Raw genomic sequence first — 16,396 nt, 5'->3', positions numbered from 1 at the left:
TTGCTCCTGGGCTATCTTTTGCTGACCTCCCTAATACAGGAGCATTTCCCAAGGCTGCTCCTTCAGGGCTCTTTTATTTTCTACCCAGTGTAGGTGTTAAGAGCATTAGAGTCAGGAAAAAAACCTAGGTTAGAATTCTGATTCTGCTGACTAGTAACTGTATGACTTGGAGATAGTTATTTAAAATTTCAGATGCTCTATTATCTTATGTATAAATTGAAACTTTAATATTTATTCCTTATTTAACAATGGTCTTGTTGAATTAGGTGATTTTTTGGAAAAAACATACTTTGTACAGTATTGGCATTTGTAACAAACTCACAAAAATGGTAGTTATTTTTCTATCTCTGGGTAAATATATCTATATTCACTAGGTAGTAAATTTCATTAAGGCAGATAGACTTGTTTTAACACCAAATGTAGCATGGAATATAATAAGCCCTCACTAAATGGCTGTTGAATGAATGAGTGGGTATCCAAAGAAAAAAGGTTCAGTGAAATGTTGTTAGCTATTTTGGAGTCAGCCCCATGCACAACTGAATGAAATGCTGACCAATCCTGCACTATCTCCACGATCAATTGAAGATTGGACCATTGTCCAATTTCTTCCCAGTCTGCCTTAGTCTGGCAGAGTGGACGAAATCTGTTCACCATCACAGCAACACACAAGCCTCCACTGATAGACAGGTGCTGACTACACATGAGGTGCATTTTTGTTGTTGTTAGGGGCCATAGGGTCACTTATGACTCTCAGTGACTCTATGTACAACAGAAGGAAACACTGCCTGGCCATGCGCCATCCTCACACATGTTATAGTTGAGCCCATTGTTGCAGCCACTGTGTCATGCATCTCATCAGGGTCTTCCTCTTTTTCACTGATCCTCTAATTTACCAAGAATGATGCCCTTCTCCAAAGAATGGTCCCTTCTGATAACGTGCAAAGTACACCAGACAAAGTCTTGCCATTGTTGCTTCTGAAGAGTAATCTGGCTGTACTTCTTTCAAGACAGACTTGTTCATTCTTCTCCCATTGCGTGATATATTCAATATTCTTTGCCAACACAGTAATTTAAAGACATCAATTCATCTTTTGTCTTCCATATTTATTGTCCAGGTTTCGCATGCATATGAGGTGACTGAACATACCATGGCTTTGGTTAGGTGCACCTTAGTCCTCAAGTGACAGCTTTGCTTCTGAACATTTTAAATATTAATTTTGCAATAAAATTGCTCAGTGCAATATGTTATTTTATTTTTTGACTGCTGCTGCCTTGCGTGTTGATTGTGGATCCAGTATGAAATCCTTGACTACTTCAATATATTCTCTGTTTATCATGATGTTGCTCATTGGTCCAGTTGTGAAGATTTTTGTTTCTTTATGTTGAGGTGTTATCCATACTAAAGATTGTAGTCTTTGATCTTCATCGGTAAGTGCTTCAAGTTCTCGTTCTTGAAGCATGCAAGGTTGTGTTTTCTGCATATTGCAGGTTATTTGTGTGTGTGTGTGTGTGTGTGCTGGTGGATTCTTTGTTTAATTTTTTGGTTGAGTTCTTCTCATTTATAGATTAGAAAATCTAATTGTTTCACCATTGTTGTTTCTGTGTTTGCTGAGTTTTTGTTTTTCTTCTTTATTTTGATAAGATAAATATATCATAAAATATATTTATTTTAAATGTATTTCATATATAGAAATATTTCATATGTAAAAAGATTTCTTATGTAAGAATACACCTTATATAAAAATACTTCACATATGAATATTTATTGTATATAAAATATTTCACGCAAAAATATTACATATATGAAAGTTTAATATATAACATATTCCATTTATAAAAATACGTAATATATAAACATATTTCATGTATTAAAATATTTCAAATTTAAAAACATTACAAGTAAATATTTCATATATAAAACTACATATGTTAAAATTTTCATATATAAAAACATTGCACACATAAAATATTTCATATAAAAATTGTTAACATACAAAAGCATTTCTTATATAAAATATTTCACATATAAAAATATTCAAAATATAAATATATTTCATAGGTAAACTATATCGAATGTAAAAATATTTCCTATATAAAAAAGTTTCATATATAAAAATATTTCAAATATACTTCATATATGTATTTCACATATACATATGTGTTTCTCACATAAAGATGTATTTCACAAAAAATGATGTGTCTCACAATGATGACATGTCTCACAAATAAAATATTTCACATATTAAAAAATTTCATTTATAAATATTTCAAACATAAAAATATTTCATATATAAAAACATTTAGTATTTAAAACACCACGAACAAAAACATTTCAGGAGGTGGGGTCAAGATGGTGGAGTAGTCAGACACTTCTGGTGAACCCTCTTTCAACAAAGACCTGAAAAAACTAGTGAAACAATTACATTTATGACAAGCTAGAAGCCCCAAATACCAAAGGCAAAGTTAGAAAATGGACTGAGTGGAAAAGGGAGGAAGAGACAGTTCAGAAGTGGAGAGGAGTTGCTGGACCCTATTTTCCCGGATCCCTCAGGCACCATTCCTGGAAGTGGTGCGGCAGGCTGCTGGCAGCATTTGGCTGTAGTTTCCTCAGGGAGAAACAGCCAGCCACGCAGCCTACTCATACCTCTGGAACCAGAGGAGAACAGTGCTTTCAGCAAAAGCTAAGCACTTGTGTATATTTTACCATGCCCCCAGCCCTGAACCTGCCTTCAGTGGCTGTCGATTTCCCTACACCTGAGATAGGTCCTACTGCATGTCCTGAGCCATTCTCCAAGCCTTGGAGAAGGAATGAATTCACAACTAGGGAAAAGATAGTCTGCTAGCTCCACTAACCTGGCAGTCTCAGGAGAGAAGTGGCTCCTGTCCAGCCATAAATGGTCCATGGACTTTGAATATCTTTCCCCTCTGCATGGACCTGTGTGGGCCTATTTCAGGAGACTAGGCCCTTGTTGGCAGACTGCAACTGTTTCAGCTTTGTGGTGGAGAGGTGGGTGTTTGATGTTTGACACCACTTTGCCTATTAAACAGGGTCCTCACCTACCCACATTAGGGGCTTAAGGACTGGTGGCTCCACTCATGTCACCCAGGCACCCATGACAGGGGTCCAAGGATAACTGGTACCTCTCAGTCCCTACAACCAAAAGCATTGGGTGCCCAAAGTCTGTATGCAGAACCCACCCACCTTTACACTCTAGGGAACAGGGACATGCTTTCCTCACAGACACTTGTGGGACAGTTGTCAGCCTCCTGCCTAGTTCAGACCATGACCCCCTGCTGCAACCAGATACTGGTACCTACACCAATCACCCCTGCCCATCTAAGACTGTATGACAGAGCCTGTCCAACTACATGGATACCTGAGCTGAATTAATACAAGAGAAGTGAATGGACTCTTAGGCTCATATACCTGGTAAAAGCTCTAGCCATCTGGTGACAGGAAGTTAGAGCTTTAAAGGCAAAAATAATCAAGATAGCTCACTCAAGCAACCTGTTTGGACACATCAAAACAAAACAAAGCAAGATGCTAGGATATAAAAAGAAAACATAAAATAAATTAATACAATAACTTATAGATGACATGGAAACAGTGGTCAATATCAAATCACATAAAGAAGCAGATCATGATCACATCAACAAGCTCTCAGAACAAAGAATCAAGGGATCTTCTGGATGAAGGTGCCTTCCTGGAATTACTGGATGCAGAATATGAAAGATTAATATACAGAATTCTTCAAGACATCAGGAAGATCAGACAATATACAGAACAAGCCAAGGAACACATAGATAAAGCAGTTGAAGAAATTAAAAAGGTTATACAAGAACATAATGAAAAATTTAATAAGCTGCAAGAATCCATACATAGACAGCAATCAGAAATTCAGAAGATTAACAATAAAATTACAGAAGTAGACAACTCAGTAGAAAGTCAGAGGAGCAGAATTGAGCAAGTGGGAGGCAGAATTGGTGAGACTGAAGATAAAGCACATGGCACCAATATAGATGAAGAAAAATCAGATGAAAGAATTTTTAAAAAATGAAGAAACCTGAAGAATCATGTGGAACTCTATCATGGGAAATAACCTATGAGCGAATGGAAAGCCAGAACAGGGAGGGATAGCAAAAAATACAGAGAGAATTGTTGAAGATTTGTTGACAGAAAACTTGCCTGTTATCATGAAAGATGAGAAGATGTCTATCCAAGATGCTCATCGATCTCTACATAAGGCAGCTCTTAAAAGAAAGTCACCTAGACATATTATAATCAAACTTTCCAAAACAAAAGATAGAGAATTTTAAGAGCAGCTAGGGATAAATGAAAAGTCACCTACAAAGGAGAGTTAATAAGAATAAGCTTGGACTACTCAGCAGAAACCATGCAGGCAAGAAGGCAGTGGGATGACTTATATAAAGCATTGAAGGAAAAAAATTGCCAGCCAAGAATCATATATCCAGCAAAACTGTCTCTCAAATATGAAGGCAAAATTAAGACATTCCAGATAAACAGAAGTTTAGGGAATTTGTAAAAACCAAACCAAAACTACAAGAAATACTAAAGGGAGTTCTCTGGTTAGAAAATCAATAATATCAGATATCCCACTGCCTTCCTGCCTGCATAATAACAGAAAAAGCAGGGAAAATAAATAAAACACTTGGAAATCGAATAACACCCTGTTTGAAAACGACTGGGTTATAGAAGACATCAAGGATCAATAAAGAAATTCACAGACTCCAATGAGAATAAAAACACTTCCTATCAGAACCTTTGGGACACAGCAAAAGCAATGCTCAAAGGTCAATTTATATCAATAAATGCACACATACAAAAAAGAAGAAAGGGCCAAAATCAAAGAATTACCCTTACAACTTGAACAAATAGAAAGAGAGCAACATAAGAAACCCTCAGGCACCAGAGAAACAAATAATAAAAATTAGAGTAGAATTAAATGAAATAGAGAACAGAAAAACAATTGAAAGAGTTAACAAGACAAAAACTGGTTCTTTGAAAAAATTAACAAAATTGCTAAACCACTGGCCAAACTGAAAAAAGAAAAACAGGAGAGAAAGCAAATAACCCAAATAAGAAATGAGATGGGCGATATTACAACAGACCCAACTGAAATTAAAAGAATCATTTCAGATTACTATGAAAAATTGTACTCTAACAAATTTGAAAACCTAGAAGAAATGGATGAGTTTCTCAAAACCTAACCTAAACTAACACAAGCAGAAGTAGAGCAATTAAACAAACCCATTAAAAAAGAGAGAGAGAGATTGAAAAGGTAATTTAAAAACTCCCAAGAAAAAAAAAAAAAGCCCTGGCCTGGATGGCTTCACTGCAGAGTTCTACCAAACTTCCAGAGAGGAGTTAACACCACTACTACTAAAGGTATTTCAGAGCATAGAAAAGGATGGAATATTCTCAAACTCCTTTTATGTAGCCAGCATAACCCTGATACCAAAACAAGGTAAAGGCACCAAAAAAAGGAAATTACAGACCTATAACCCTCATGAATTTTTTTATATCCCTCATGAATTTAGATGCAAAAATCCTCAACAAAATTCTAGCCAACAGAATTCCACAACATATCACACGACCAAGTGGGATTCATACTAATTTTTTTTTTTTTTATGCAGGGGTGGTTCAACATTAGAAGAACTATTAATGTAATCCATCATACAAATAAAAGACAAGAACCACATGATTTTATCAATTGATGCAGAAAAGGCATTCGACAAAGTTCAACATACATTTATGATGAAAGCTCTCAGCAAAATAGGAATAGAAGGGAAATTCCTCAACATAATAAAGGGCATTTATACAAAGCCAATAGCCAACATCACCCTAAGTGGAGAGAGCCTAAAAGCATTCCCCTTGAGATCAGGAACCAGACAAGGATGCCCTTTATCACCATTCTTATTCGACATTGTGCTAGAGGGCCTAGCCACAGCAGTAAGGCTACATAAAGAAAAAAAGGCATCTAGATTGGCAAGGAAGAAGTAAAAGTATCTCTATTTGCAGACGACATGATCTTATACACAGAAAACCCTACGGAATCCTCAAGAAAACTACTGAAACTTATAGAAGAGTTCAGCAGAGTAACGGGATACAAGATGAACATACAAAAATGAGTTGGACTCCTCTACACCAACAGAAAGAACATTGAAGAGGAAATCACCAAATCAATACCATTTACAGTAGCCCCCAAGAAGATAAAATACTTAAGAATAAATCTTAACAAGATGTAAAAGACTTATACAAAGAAAACTACAAGACGCTACTGCAAGAAACCAAAAGAGACCCACATAAGTGGAAATATATACCTTGCTTACAGATAGGAAGAATGAACGTTGTAAAAATGTCTATTCTACCAAAAGCCATATATAGATACAACACCATTCCGATCCAAATTCCAAAGACATTTTTTAATGAGATGGAGAAACAAATCACTAACTTCATATGAAAAGGAGGAAGGCCCCGGATAAGTAAAGCATTACTGATAAAGAAAAACAAAGTGGGATGCCTCACTCTACCTGATTTTAAAACCTATTATTCTGCCACAGTAGTCAAAACAGCCTGGTACTGGTACAACAGGTACATAGGTTAATGGAACAGAATTTAGAATCCAGACATAAATCCATCCACATATGAGCAGCTGATATTGATAAAGGCCCAAAGTCAGTTAAATGGGGGAAAAGACAGCCTGTTTAACATGGTGCTGGCATAACTGGATATCCATCTGCAAAAAAATGAAACAAAACCCATACCTCACACCACGCACAAAAACAAACTCAAAATGCATCAAAGACCTAAAAATAAAATCTAAAACGATAAAGATTATGGAAGGAAAAAATAGGGACAAGGGACAATGCTAGGAGCCCTAAATCATGGCATAAACAATATACAAAACATTACTAACAGTGCAGAAGAGAAACTAGAGAACTGGGAGCTCCTAAATATCAAACACCTATGCTCATCTAAAGACTTCACCAAAACAGTAAAAAGATTACCTACAGTCTGGGAAATAGTTTTTAGCTATGACATTTCTGATCAACATATGATCTCTGAAATCTACATGATATCGCAAAACCTCAACAAAAAAGACAAATAACCCAATTAAAAAATGAAAAAGGATATGAACAGGCACTTCACTAAAGACAACATTCAGGTAGCTAACAGATACATGAGGAAATGCTCACAATCATTAGCCATTAGAGAAATGCAAATCAAAGCTACAATGAGATGCCATCTCACTCTAACAAGGCTGGCATTAATCCAAAAAACACAAAATAATAAATGTTGGAGAGGTTGTGGAGAGACTGGAACACTTATGCATTGCTGGTGGGAATGTAAAATAGTACAACCACTCTGGAAATCAATTTGGCACTTCCTTTAAAAACTAGAAATAGAACTATCATACGATCCAGTAATCCCATTCCTTGGAATATACCGTAAAGAAATAAGAACCTTTACATGAACAGATATATGCACAGCCATGTTCATTGCACCACTGTTTACAATAGCAAAAATGGAAGCAACCGAGGTGCCCATCAATGGATGAATGGATAAATTATGATATATTCATACAATGGAATACTATGCATTGATAAAGAACAATGATGAATGTGTGAAACATTTCATAACATGGAGGAATCTGGAAGGCATTATGCTGAGTGAAATTAGTCAGTTGCAAAAGGACAAATATTGTATAAGACCACTATTATAAGAACTCAAGAAATAGTTTAAACAGAGAAGAAAATATTCTTTGATGGTTAAGAGAGGGGGGAGGAAGGTAGGATGGGAGAGGGATATTCACTAATTAGATAGTAGATAAGAACGGCTTTAGGTGAAGGGAAAGACAGCACATAATACAGGAGAGGTCAGCACAACTGGACTAAACCAAAAGCAAAGAAGTTTCCTGAATAAACTGAATTCTTTGAAGGCCAGTGTAGCAGGAGCGGGGGATTGGGGACCATGGTTTCAGGGGACATCTAAGTCAATTGGCATAATAAAACTTATTAAGAAAACATTCTGCATCCCACTTTGGAGAGTGACATCTGGGGTCTTTCACACTAGCAAGTGGCCATCTAAGATGCATCAATTGGTCTCAACCCACCTGGAGCAAAGGAGAATGAAGAACACCAAAGACACAAGGTAATTATGAGCCCAAGAGGCAGAAATGGCCATGTAAACCAGAGGCTACATCAGCCTGAGACCAGAATAACTAGATGGTGCCCAGCTACAACCGATGCCTGCCCTGACAGGGAACAAAATAGAGAACCTCTGAGGGAGCAGGAAAGCAGTGGGATTCAGACCCCAAATTCTTGTAAAAAGACCAGACTTAATAGTCTGAGTGAGACTGGAAGGACCCAGAGGGAATGGTGCCCAGACCTTCTGTTAGCCCAAGGCAGGAACCATTTCCAAAGCCAACTTTTCAGATAGTGATTGGACTGGGGTATGGGATAGAAAATGATACTGGTGATGAGTGAGCATCTTGGGTCAAGTAGACACAAGAGACTATGTGGGCAGCTCCTGTCTGGAGGGGGGATGAGAGGGCAGAGGGGGTCAGAAGCTAGCCAAAAGGACATGAAAACAGACAGTGGAGGGCAGGAGTGTGCTGTCTCATTACAGGGAGAGCAGCTAGGAGTATATAATAAGGTGTATATAAGTTTTTGTATGAGAGGCTGCCTTGGTTTGTAAACTTTCATGTAAAGCACTGTAAAAAAAAAAGCATTTCGTATATAAAAACATTTCCTGCATAAAAATATTTCATACATTAAACATTTTCATATATAAAATATTATCTTACATAAGAATATTTCTTATAAAAAGATGTAAAAAATTATATAACATTTCTTATATAAAATATTTTGTAAAGACATTTCATATATATTTAATAATTCATACATAAAAATATTTCATGTAAAAAAGTCATATACTTGTATATAAAAATCATTTCATATATAAAAACATTTCATATATAAAAATATTCATAAATAAAAACATTTCATATATACAATTATTTCTTATATGTTATACACAAATATTTCATAGGAAAAATATTTCATATATTACTTACATAAATATAATTCACTTATAATTATACTTCACATATGAAACTATTCATATATACAAATATTTCTTATCCAAAAATTTTCATAAACCTATATTTAATAAAACCCCCCATGTAACTATATTTCAAATATGACTATATATCATGTATAACTATATTTTAGATATGAGTTTCCCACATACATTTGTGTTTCATATATAAAGACGTGATGCTCACATAACGACATGTTTCATAATTAAGACATGTTTCACACATAGATGTGTATTACACATAAAGACATGTTTGACACATAAAGAAGTGTTTCACATGAGGACTTGTTTCACACATAAAAATGTGTTTCACACATAAAATTATGTTTAACACAAAATATTCCATATATAAAAATTTTTCATATATTTCTTACATACAAATATTTCATATATAAAACCTATTCATATATAAATATATTTCTTATGTAAAACTCATATTAAAAATTTTCATATGTAAGAATTTTTCTTATATAAATATATTTCATATTTTAAAATATTTCATATATACAGAATATCATATATGAAAATATTTCTTATTTCAATATTATTCATATATATTTCATATACATGTCACATAGACACACACAGGTTTCACACATGAAATGTGTTTCACATATGAAGATGTGTTTCACATATAAAGATGTGTTTCAACATAAAGACATATTTCAACATAAAGAGGTGTTTCACACAAAAAGATGCGTTTTGCATATTAAGACGTTTAAACATAAAGATGCATTTCGGCACAAAGATGTATTTCAATATAAATAAAGATGTGTCTCAACATAAATAAGTATTTCAACATAAAAACGTGTTTCACACATAACATGTTTCACAAATAACTTGAGTTTCACACATAAAGATGTACTTCAACATAAAGATATGTTTGACACATAAAGACGTTTTTCATACAAAAAGACATGTTTCAACATAAAGACGTGTTGCACACTTAAAGATGGTTTACAACATAAAATATTTCATATATAAAAACAATTCATATGTTAAAATTTCATATATAAAAATATTTATTAAAGCATTTCATATATAAAAACATTTCATATTTAAAGACATTTTTATATGTAAAAACATTTTACATAAAAATGATTTTTTATATACAAATATTTCCTATATAAAATATTTCCTATATAAAAATATTTCATCTGTAAAAATTTCACATGTAAAAATATCCATATGTAAAATATTTCATATATAAAAATCACGTATAGAAATACTTCATAAATAAAAATTATTTCACTATAAAATCATTTAATCTGTAAAAACATTTTATGTATATAATTATTTCTTATATAAAAATCTTTCATATGTAAAAACATTTCAAATATAAAAATATTTCATAAATAAAAATATATCTTATATTATTTTCAGTCAACTGATGATAAGGAACTTCCCACGATGCCATAGATGCATACTGGGAGGTGGAAGGTAATGTGATAGGAGTAGAGACCACTGGGCATTTGGGCCACTTCCTCATGCAACTTACTTGTGCCTTCATGTCCTGCTCAGGCCTGAACTCATTTATACCACTTCCATTTAATGATGGAGTACTGCTGTGCACATCCAACTTTATGGCTCTGAGGGTCAGACAACACCAAGTTTAAGATAGGCAACTTAGCCTGCACGGTGACTTGGTGGCCCGTGGTTAAGCGTTCAGTGACTACTAAGGCCCAGTAACAAGCCAAAAGCTGTTTCTCAAAAGGAGAGTAGTTATCTGCAGAGGATGGCAAGGCTTTACTCCAAAATCCTAAGGGTGCCTGCCAGTAGGCCCAATAAGAGCCTGCCAAAGACTCCAAACATCATGTCTATATTCCACTGACATTTCAAGCACCATTTCAGCCAGATCATACGGCCTAAGTGGCAGAGCTGCTTGTAGAGCAGCCTGAACCTGTTGCAGAGCCTTCTCTTTTTCAGGGCCCCACTCAAAACTAGCAGCTTTACGAGTCACTTGATAAATAGGCTGGGGTAGCACACACAAAGATGGAGTAATGTTTCCAGATTGGAGTGAGAGGGGTGATTCTGTTGGCGAGAGTGATTCAATGGAATTTAGGGCTCAACATCTCCAGCTTCCTGATTATCTGCCCATATGTACCCATTTTAAGTTTCAGGCCCCATTTCTACCTTATTGTCTTAAGCTGGGTTCTCTACAGAAGCAAAACCAGTAACACGTATAAATATATATAAACCACATATATAGAGAGATTTATATCAAGGAAACAGCTCATACGATTGTAGTGGCTGGAACGCCCCAAGTCATCGGATCAGGATAGAGTCCTTTCTGAATTCACAGAGCCACAGAAGTTGGTGAGCCCAAGATGAGCAGGTTGGAGAGCAGAAATCCAGTTCATAGGTTGTGACAGTCAACGAATCCCCAAGGTCAGCAGGGAAAGCTTCTTCTGAGTCACTTAGCTGCAGGGGCTGGCAAACTCAAGATAGGCAGGTCGGGGAGCAGACCTCTGGCTTGCAGGCAGTCAAGATTGGTGAATCCCAAGATAGACAGGTAAGCTGCTAGCTCAAGTCCCAAGAACCAGAGGTCAGACAAGAGACAGCTGCTGGATCTGGAACAAGCTAACAGCTTTTGCAAGGTGAGCAGGAAGGAAGTAGGTGGTGGAAGGCAGAGAGATGAAGGCTGAGGGGGCAGTGAGCCGCCACAGGCCCCACCCCCACCAGTACCACTCAGCAGAGTCCATCATGGGGGTGATCATGCATCAAATTTCAACAGGAAAGTGATCACAACATTATACAACTGCCAAAACACTGAGAATCATGACTCAGCCAAGTTGACACACAATCTTAACCATCACAGTCTACCCCTAGTCAACTTGGCATCTGTACACATCTCCACAAACCATACACAATCTCTGAATAAACACAATTACAAAGTTATACTTGCACCTAACATGATACAACTAACACACATAAACCAAAAATGTACCAGCCCCATTTACATCTTGTATTTTAAAAGTGAAGAAAACAAAAATATCTAATGCACACATAAGAAGCAGAAATAATAATAATTACAGTCCTCATTTCTGCAACTGATCACATGGCTGTGACTGGTATTTATAACTACCTTCCTCCACCACCCATTCTATATTCCCTTTGCCCTCAGCAAGTACCTGGTAGGGTAACCCAAGCTTTCATTCCTGGAGGGTCTGGGCCATTAGTAGTTGTGTCAGAATTGGGTTGGTATTTTATTAGCTTTCCACTGACTTTAGTCACAGGACGGGGTAGTACTGAGACGACCGAAGGGATATCCTGCATTCCAGACATACTCTTCTTTACCTCCATTACGTAATATCAATTCGATTTCCTCCTGGTAATCAGGATCAATCACACCAGCTAGTATGGCAACTCCCTTCTTTGCCTGTTGATTCAGAGGCACAGGGAGCCCAAAGTGGCCAGGTGGCATTCTTAGCTTCCAGTTCAATGGAATCAGTGATGTGTCTCCAGGTGAGAGCATTCTTCAGTTTGGAACTAAGGCCTCTAGGCCTGGAAAGCATAAGGTTGTGAGGACAGGAAGCAAAAATCTTGCAAGTGGGTCACTACGGGTAACAGTGAGTGGTGCCAATCCCATTTCCACCCCTTGATTCCTGGACCCACGAATCCTTGCTATTGGAGAAACAGAACCATATATTGTAAACTGGTTTAGAGCATACACAGCTTCCTGGAGAACATTGCCCCACCCCTGCAAGGTATTGCCACCTAGCTGGCGAGGTAATTATGTCTTTAGGAGACTGCTCTATTGTTCTATCAAGCCAGCTGCTTCAGGATAATGGGAAACATGGTAAGACCAGTGAATTCCATGAGCATGGGCCCACTGCCCTACTTTGTTTGCTGTGAAGTGAGTCATTTGATCAGAGACAATGCTGTCTGGGATACCATGATGGTGGATAAGGCATTCTAAATCCACATATGGTAGTTTTGGCAGAAGAATGGCGTACAGGGAACACAAATCTGTATCCAGAGTAAGTGTCTATTCCAGTAAGGACAAAACACTGTGCTTTCCATGATGGAAATCAACTTGCCACCAAGGTCCTAGCTGGTCACCTCAAGGGATGGTGCCATATGGGGGACTCAGTGTTGGTCTCTGCTGATGGCAGATTGAGCACTCAGCGGTAGCTGTAGCCATGTTAGCCTTGGTGAGTGGAAGTCCATGTTGCTGGGCCCATGCATAATGTCCACCCCTGCCACCATGGCCATTTTGTTCATGAGCCCATTGGGCAACAACAGGAGTAGCTGGGGAAAGAAGATTAGTGGTTTCCACAGAACACATCATCCTATGCACTTGATTGTTAAAATCATCCTCTGCTGAGGTCATGTTTTGGTGAGCATTCACATGAGACACGAATATTTTCACTTCTTTCGCCCACTTGGAGAAGTGTATCCACATACCTTTTCCCTATAAATCCTTGTGTCCAATTTTCCAATCATGTTCCTTCCAAGTCCTTGACCATGCAGCCAAACCACTGGCAACAGCCCATGAATCATTATAGAATCACACATCTGGCCATTTCTCCTTCCAAGCAAAATGAACAACCAGGTGCACTGCTTGAAGTTCAGCCCATTGGGAGGATTTCCCTTCACCACTGTCCTTCAGGGAGGTCCCAGAAAGGGGCTGTAGTGCTGCCGCTGTCCACTTTCGAGTGGTGCCTGTATATCGTGCAGAACCATCTGTAAACCAGGCACAAGTTTTCTCTTCTTCAGGCAACTGGTCATAAGAAACTCCTCATGAGGCCATAATGCAGACTGGAAGATGGAAAGTAATATGACTGGAGTGGGCATTTGGGCCACTTCTTCATGCAACTTACCTGTGCCTTCAGGTCCTGCTCAGGCCCGGTCTCGTATATACCACTTCCATTTAATGATGGAGTGCTGCTGTGCACATCCAACTTTAAGACTTTTTGGGTCAGACAATACCCAGTTCATGATGGACAGCTCAGGCCTCATGGTGACTTGGTGACCCATGGTTAAGAGTTCAGCCTTTACTAAGGCCCAGTAACAAGCTAAATGCTGGTTCTCAAAAGGAGAGTAGTTATCTGCAGAGGATGGCAGGGCTTTGCTCCAAAATCCTAAGGGCCTACACTGTGATTCACCAATAGGGGCCTGCCAAAGACTCCAAACAGCATCTCTATCTGTCACGGATGCTTCAAGCACCATTGGATCGGCTGGATCATATGGCCCAAGTGGCAGAGCGGCTTGCACAGAAGTCTGAACCTGTTGTAGAGCCTTCTCTTGTTCTGGGCCCCACTCAAAACCAGCAGCTTGTAAAGTCAGTTGATAAATAGGCCAGAGAAGCACACCCAAATGAGGAATATGTTGCCTCCAAAATCCAAAGAGGACCATTAAGTGCTGTGCCTCCTTTATAGTTGTGGGAGCAGCCAGATGCAATAACTTATCCTTCACTTTAGAAGGAATATCTGGACATGCCACACATCACTGGACCCCTAGAAATTTCACTGAGGTGGAAGGCACCTGAATTTTTGTAGGATTAATTTCCCGCCCTCTAGCACGCAAATGTTTTACCAATAAGTCCAGAGTCATAGACGCTTCTTCCTTACTAAGTCCAATCAGCATAACGTTATCAATGTAATGGACCAGTGTGACATCTTGTGGAAGGGAAAGCAATCAAGGTCCTTGCAGACTAAATTATGACATAGGGCTGGAGAATTGATGTAGCGCTGAGGTAGGCAAGTGAAGGTGTATTGCTGGCCTTGTCAGCTGAAGGCAAACTGCTTCTGGTGGTCTGTTGAAATAGGTATGAAAAAGGCATTCGCCAGATCAATAGCGGCATACCAGGTACCTGGAGAAGTATTAATTTTCTCAAGTAATGAAATTACATCTGGAACAGCTGTTACAATCAGAGTCACCACCTGGTTAAGGTTTTGATAATCCACTGTCATTCTACAAGATCCATCTGTTTTTTGCACAGGCCAAATAGGAATGGGGATGTGGTGGGAATCACCACCCTTGCAACCTTCAAGTCCTTGATGGTGGCAGTAATCTTTACAATCCCTCCAGGAAAGTGATATTTTTTTTGATTTACTATTTTTCTAGGTAGGGACAGTTCTAATGGCTTCTACTTGGCTTTTCCTACCTTAATAGCATGGGTGTTTGTGGAAGCAGAAGTGGTGGTAGCAGTAGAGTCGGTGGTGGCAGTAGATGTCCCAGTGGCAGTAGAAGAGCAGCGGCAGCAGAGTGGTGGTGCACTAGATGTGGTGGTGGCAGTAGAGGTGGTCGAGGCAGGCCAACCAAGGCTGACAGATGGTGGTGGAGGCAGAGGTGGTGGTGGCAGTAGAGGTGGCAGTGGCAGCAGAGGTGGCAATGGCTTTAGAGATGGTGGTGGTACCACAGACAGTAATAGCAGCAGAGTTGGTGGTAGCAGTAGAGATGGCAATGGCAGCTGATGTGTCAGTAGCTATAGAGACAGTGGTAACAGCAGAGGTGACAGTGGCAGTAGATATGGAGTTGGCAGTAGAGGTGACAGTGGCAATAGATGTGATGGTAGTAGCAGAAGTTGTAGTTGTGGTGGTAGTGGCAGCAGAGGAGATGGCACTTGTGGCCATAGAGGAGGCAGTGGCAGCAGAAGGGGTGGTGGCAGTAGAGGTGGCAGTGGAAGTAAAGATGATGGTGTTAGCAGAGGTGGTGGTGTCAGCAAAGTTGGTGATGGCAGAAGAGGTGGTGTTCACTGAAGAGGTGGCAGTCATGGTGTTATTAGAGACGGTGATGGCAGTTGTGGTGGTGTGGGGTGGTGGTGTCAGGAGAGGTGGCAATAGCAGCGACTGTAGAGATGGAGGTGGCAACAGAGGTTTCAGAGCCATCAGAGATGGCAGTAGCAGTAAAGTTGCAGTGATGGTGGCAGAAAAGGTGATGGCATTAGAAGGGGAAGTGGCAGTAGAGGTGGTGGTAGCTGCAGATGTAGCGGTGGCAGCGGCAGCAGTGGTGGCATTAGCAGCAGGAGTAGTGATGACTGTACCGGTGGCAGTAATGTGGTGGTAGCAGCACAGTAGCTGTTGGCAGTAGAGATGATGGTGGCTATAGATATGGCAGTAGCAGTAGAGGCTGTGTTGGCTGTAGAGTGTTGGTGGCAGTAGAGGTTTCAATGGCATCAGAGATGGCAGTGGCAGTAAAGTTGCAGTGGTGATGCCAGAAGAAAGGGTGGTGGAAGTAGAAGGGAAGGTGGCAGCAGAGGTGACAGTGGCAGTGAAGGTGGCATTGTTGGTAGATGTGGCATTGGTGGAAGCAGTAAAGGTGACGGTGACA

General features: G+C 38.8%; 1 pseudogene; it reads right to left on the bottom strand.

Moving 5' to 3' along the window:
- Nucleotides 1–12,150: 12,150 nt before the first annotated feature.
- Nucleotides 12,151–15,242, bottom strand: LOC126075917 (uncharacterized; annotated as a pseudogene).
- Between the last annotated feature and the right edge of the window lie 1,154 nt (nt 15,243–16,396).

This window comes from Elephas maximus, chromosome 1, assembly GCF_024166365.1.
Source record: "Elephas maximus indicus isolate mEleMax1 chromosome 1, mEleMax1 primary haplotype, whole genome shotgun sequence".
Classification (NCBI taxonomy): domain Eukaryota; kingdom Metazoa; phylum Chordata; class Mammalia; order Proboscidea; family Elephantidae; genus Elephas; species Elephas maximus.
Note: the sequence above shows the minus strand (reverse complement) of the source record. Positions and strands in the feature narration are given on the sequence as shown.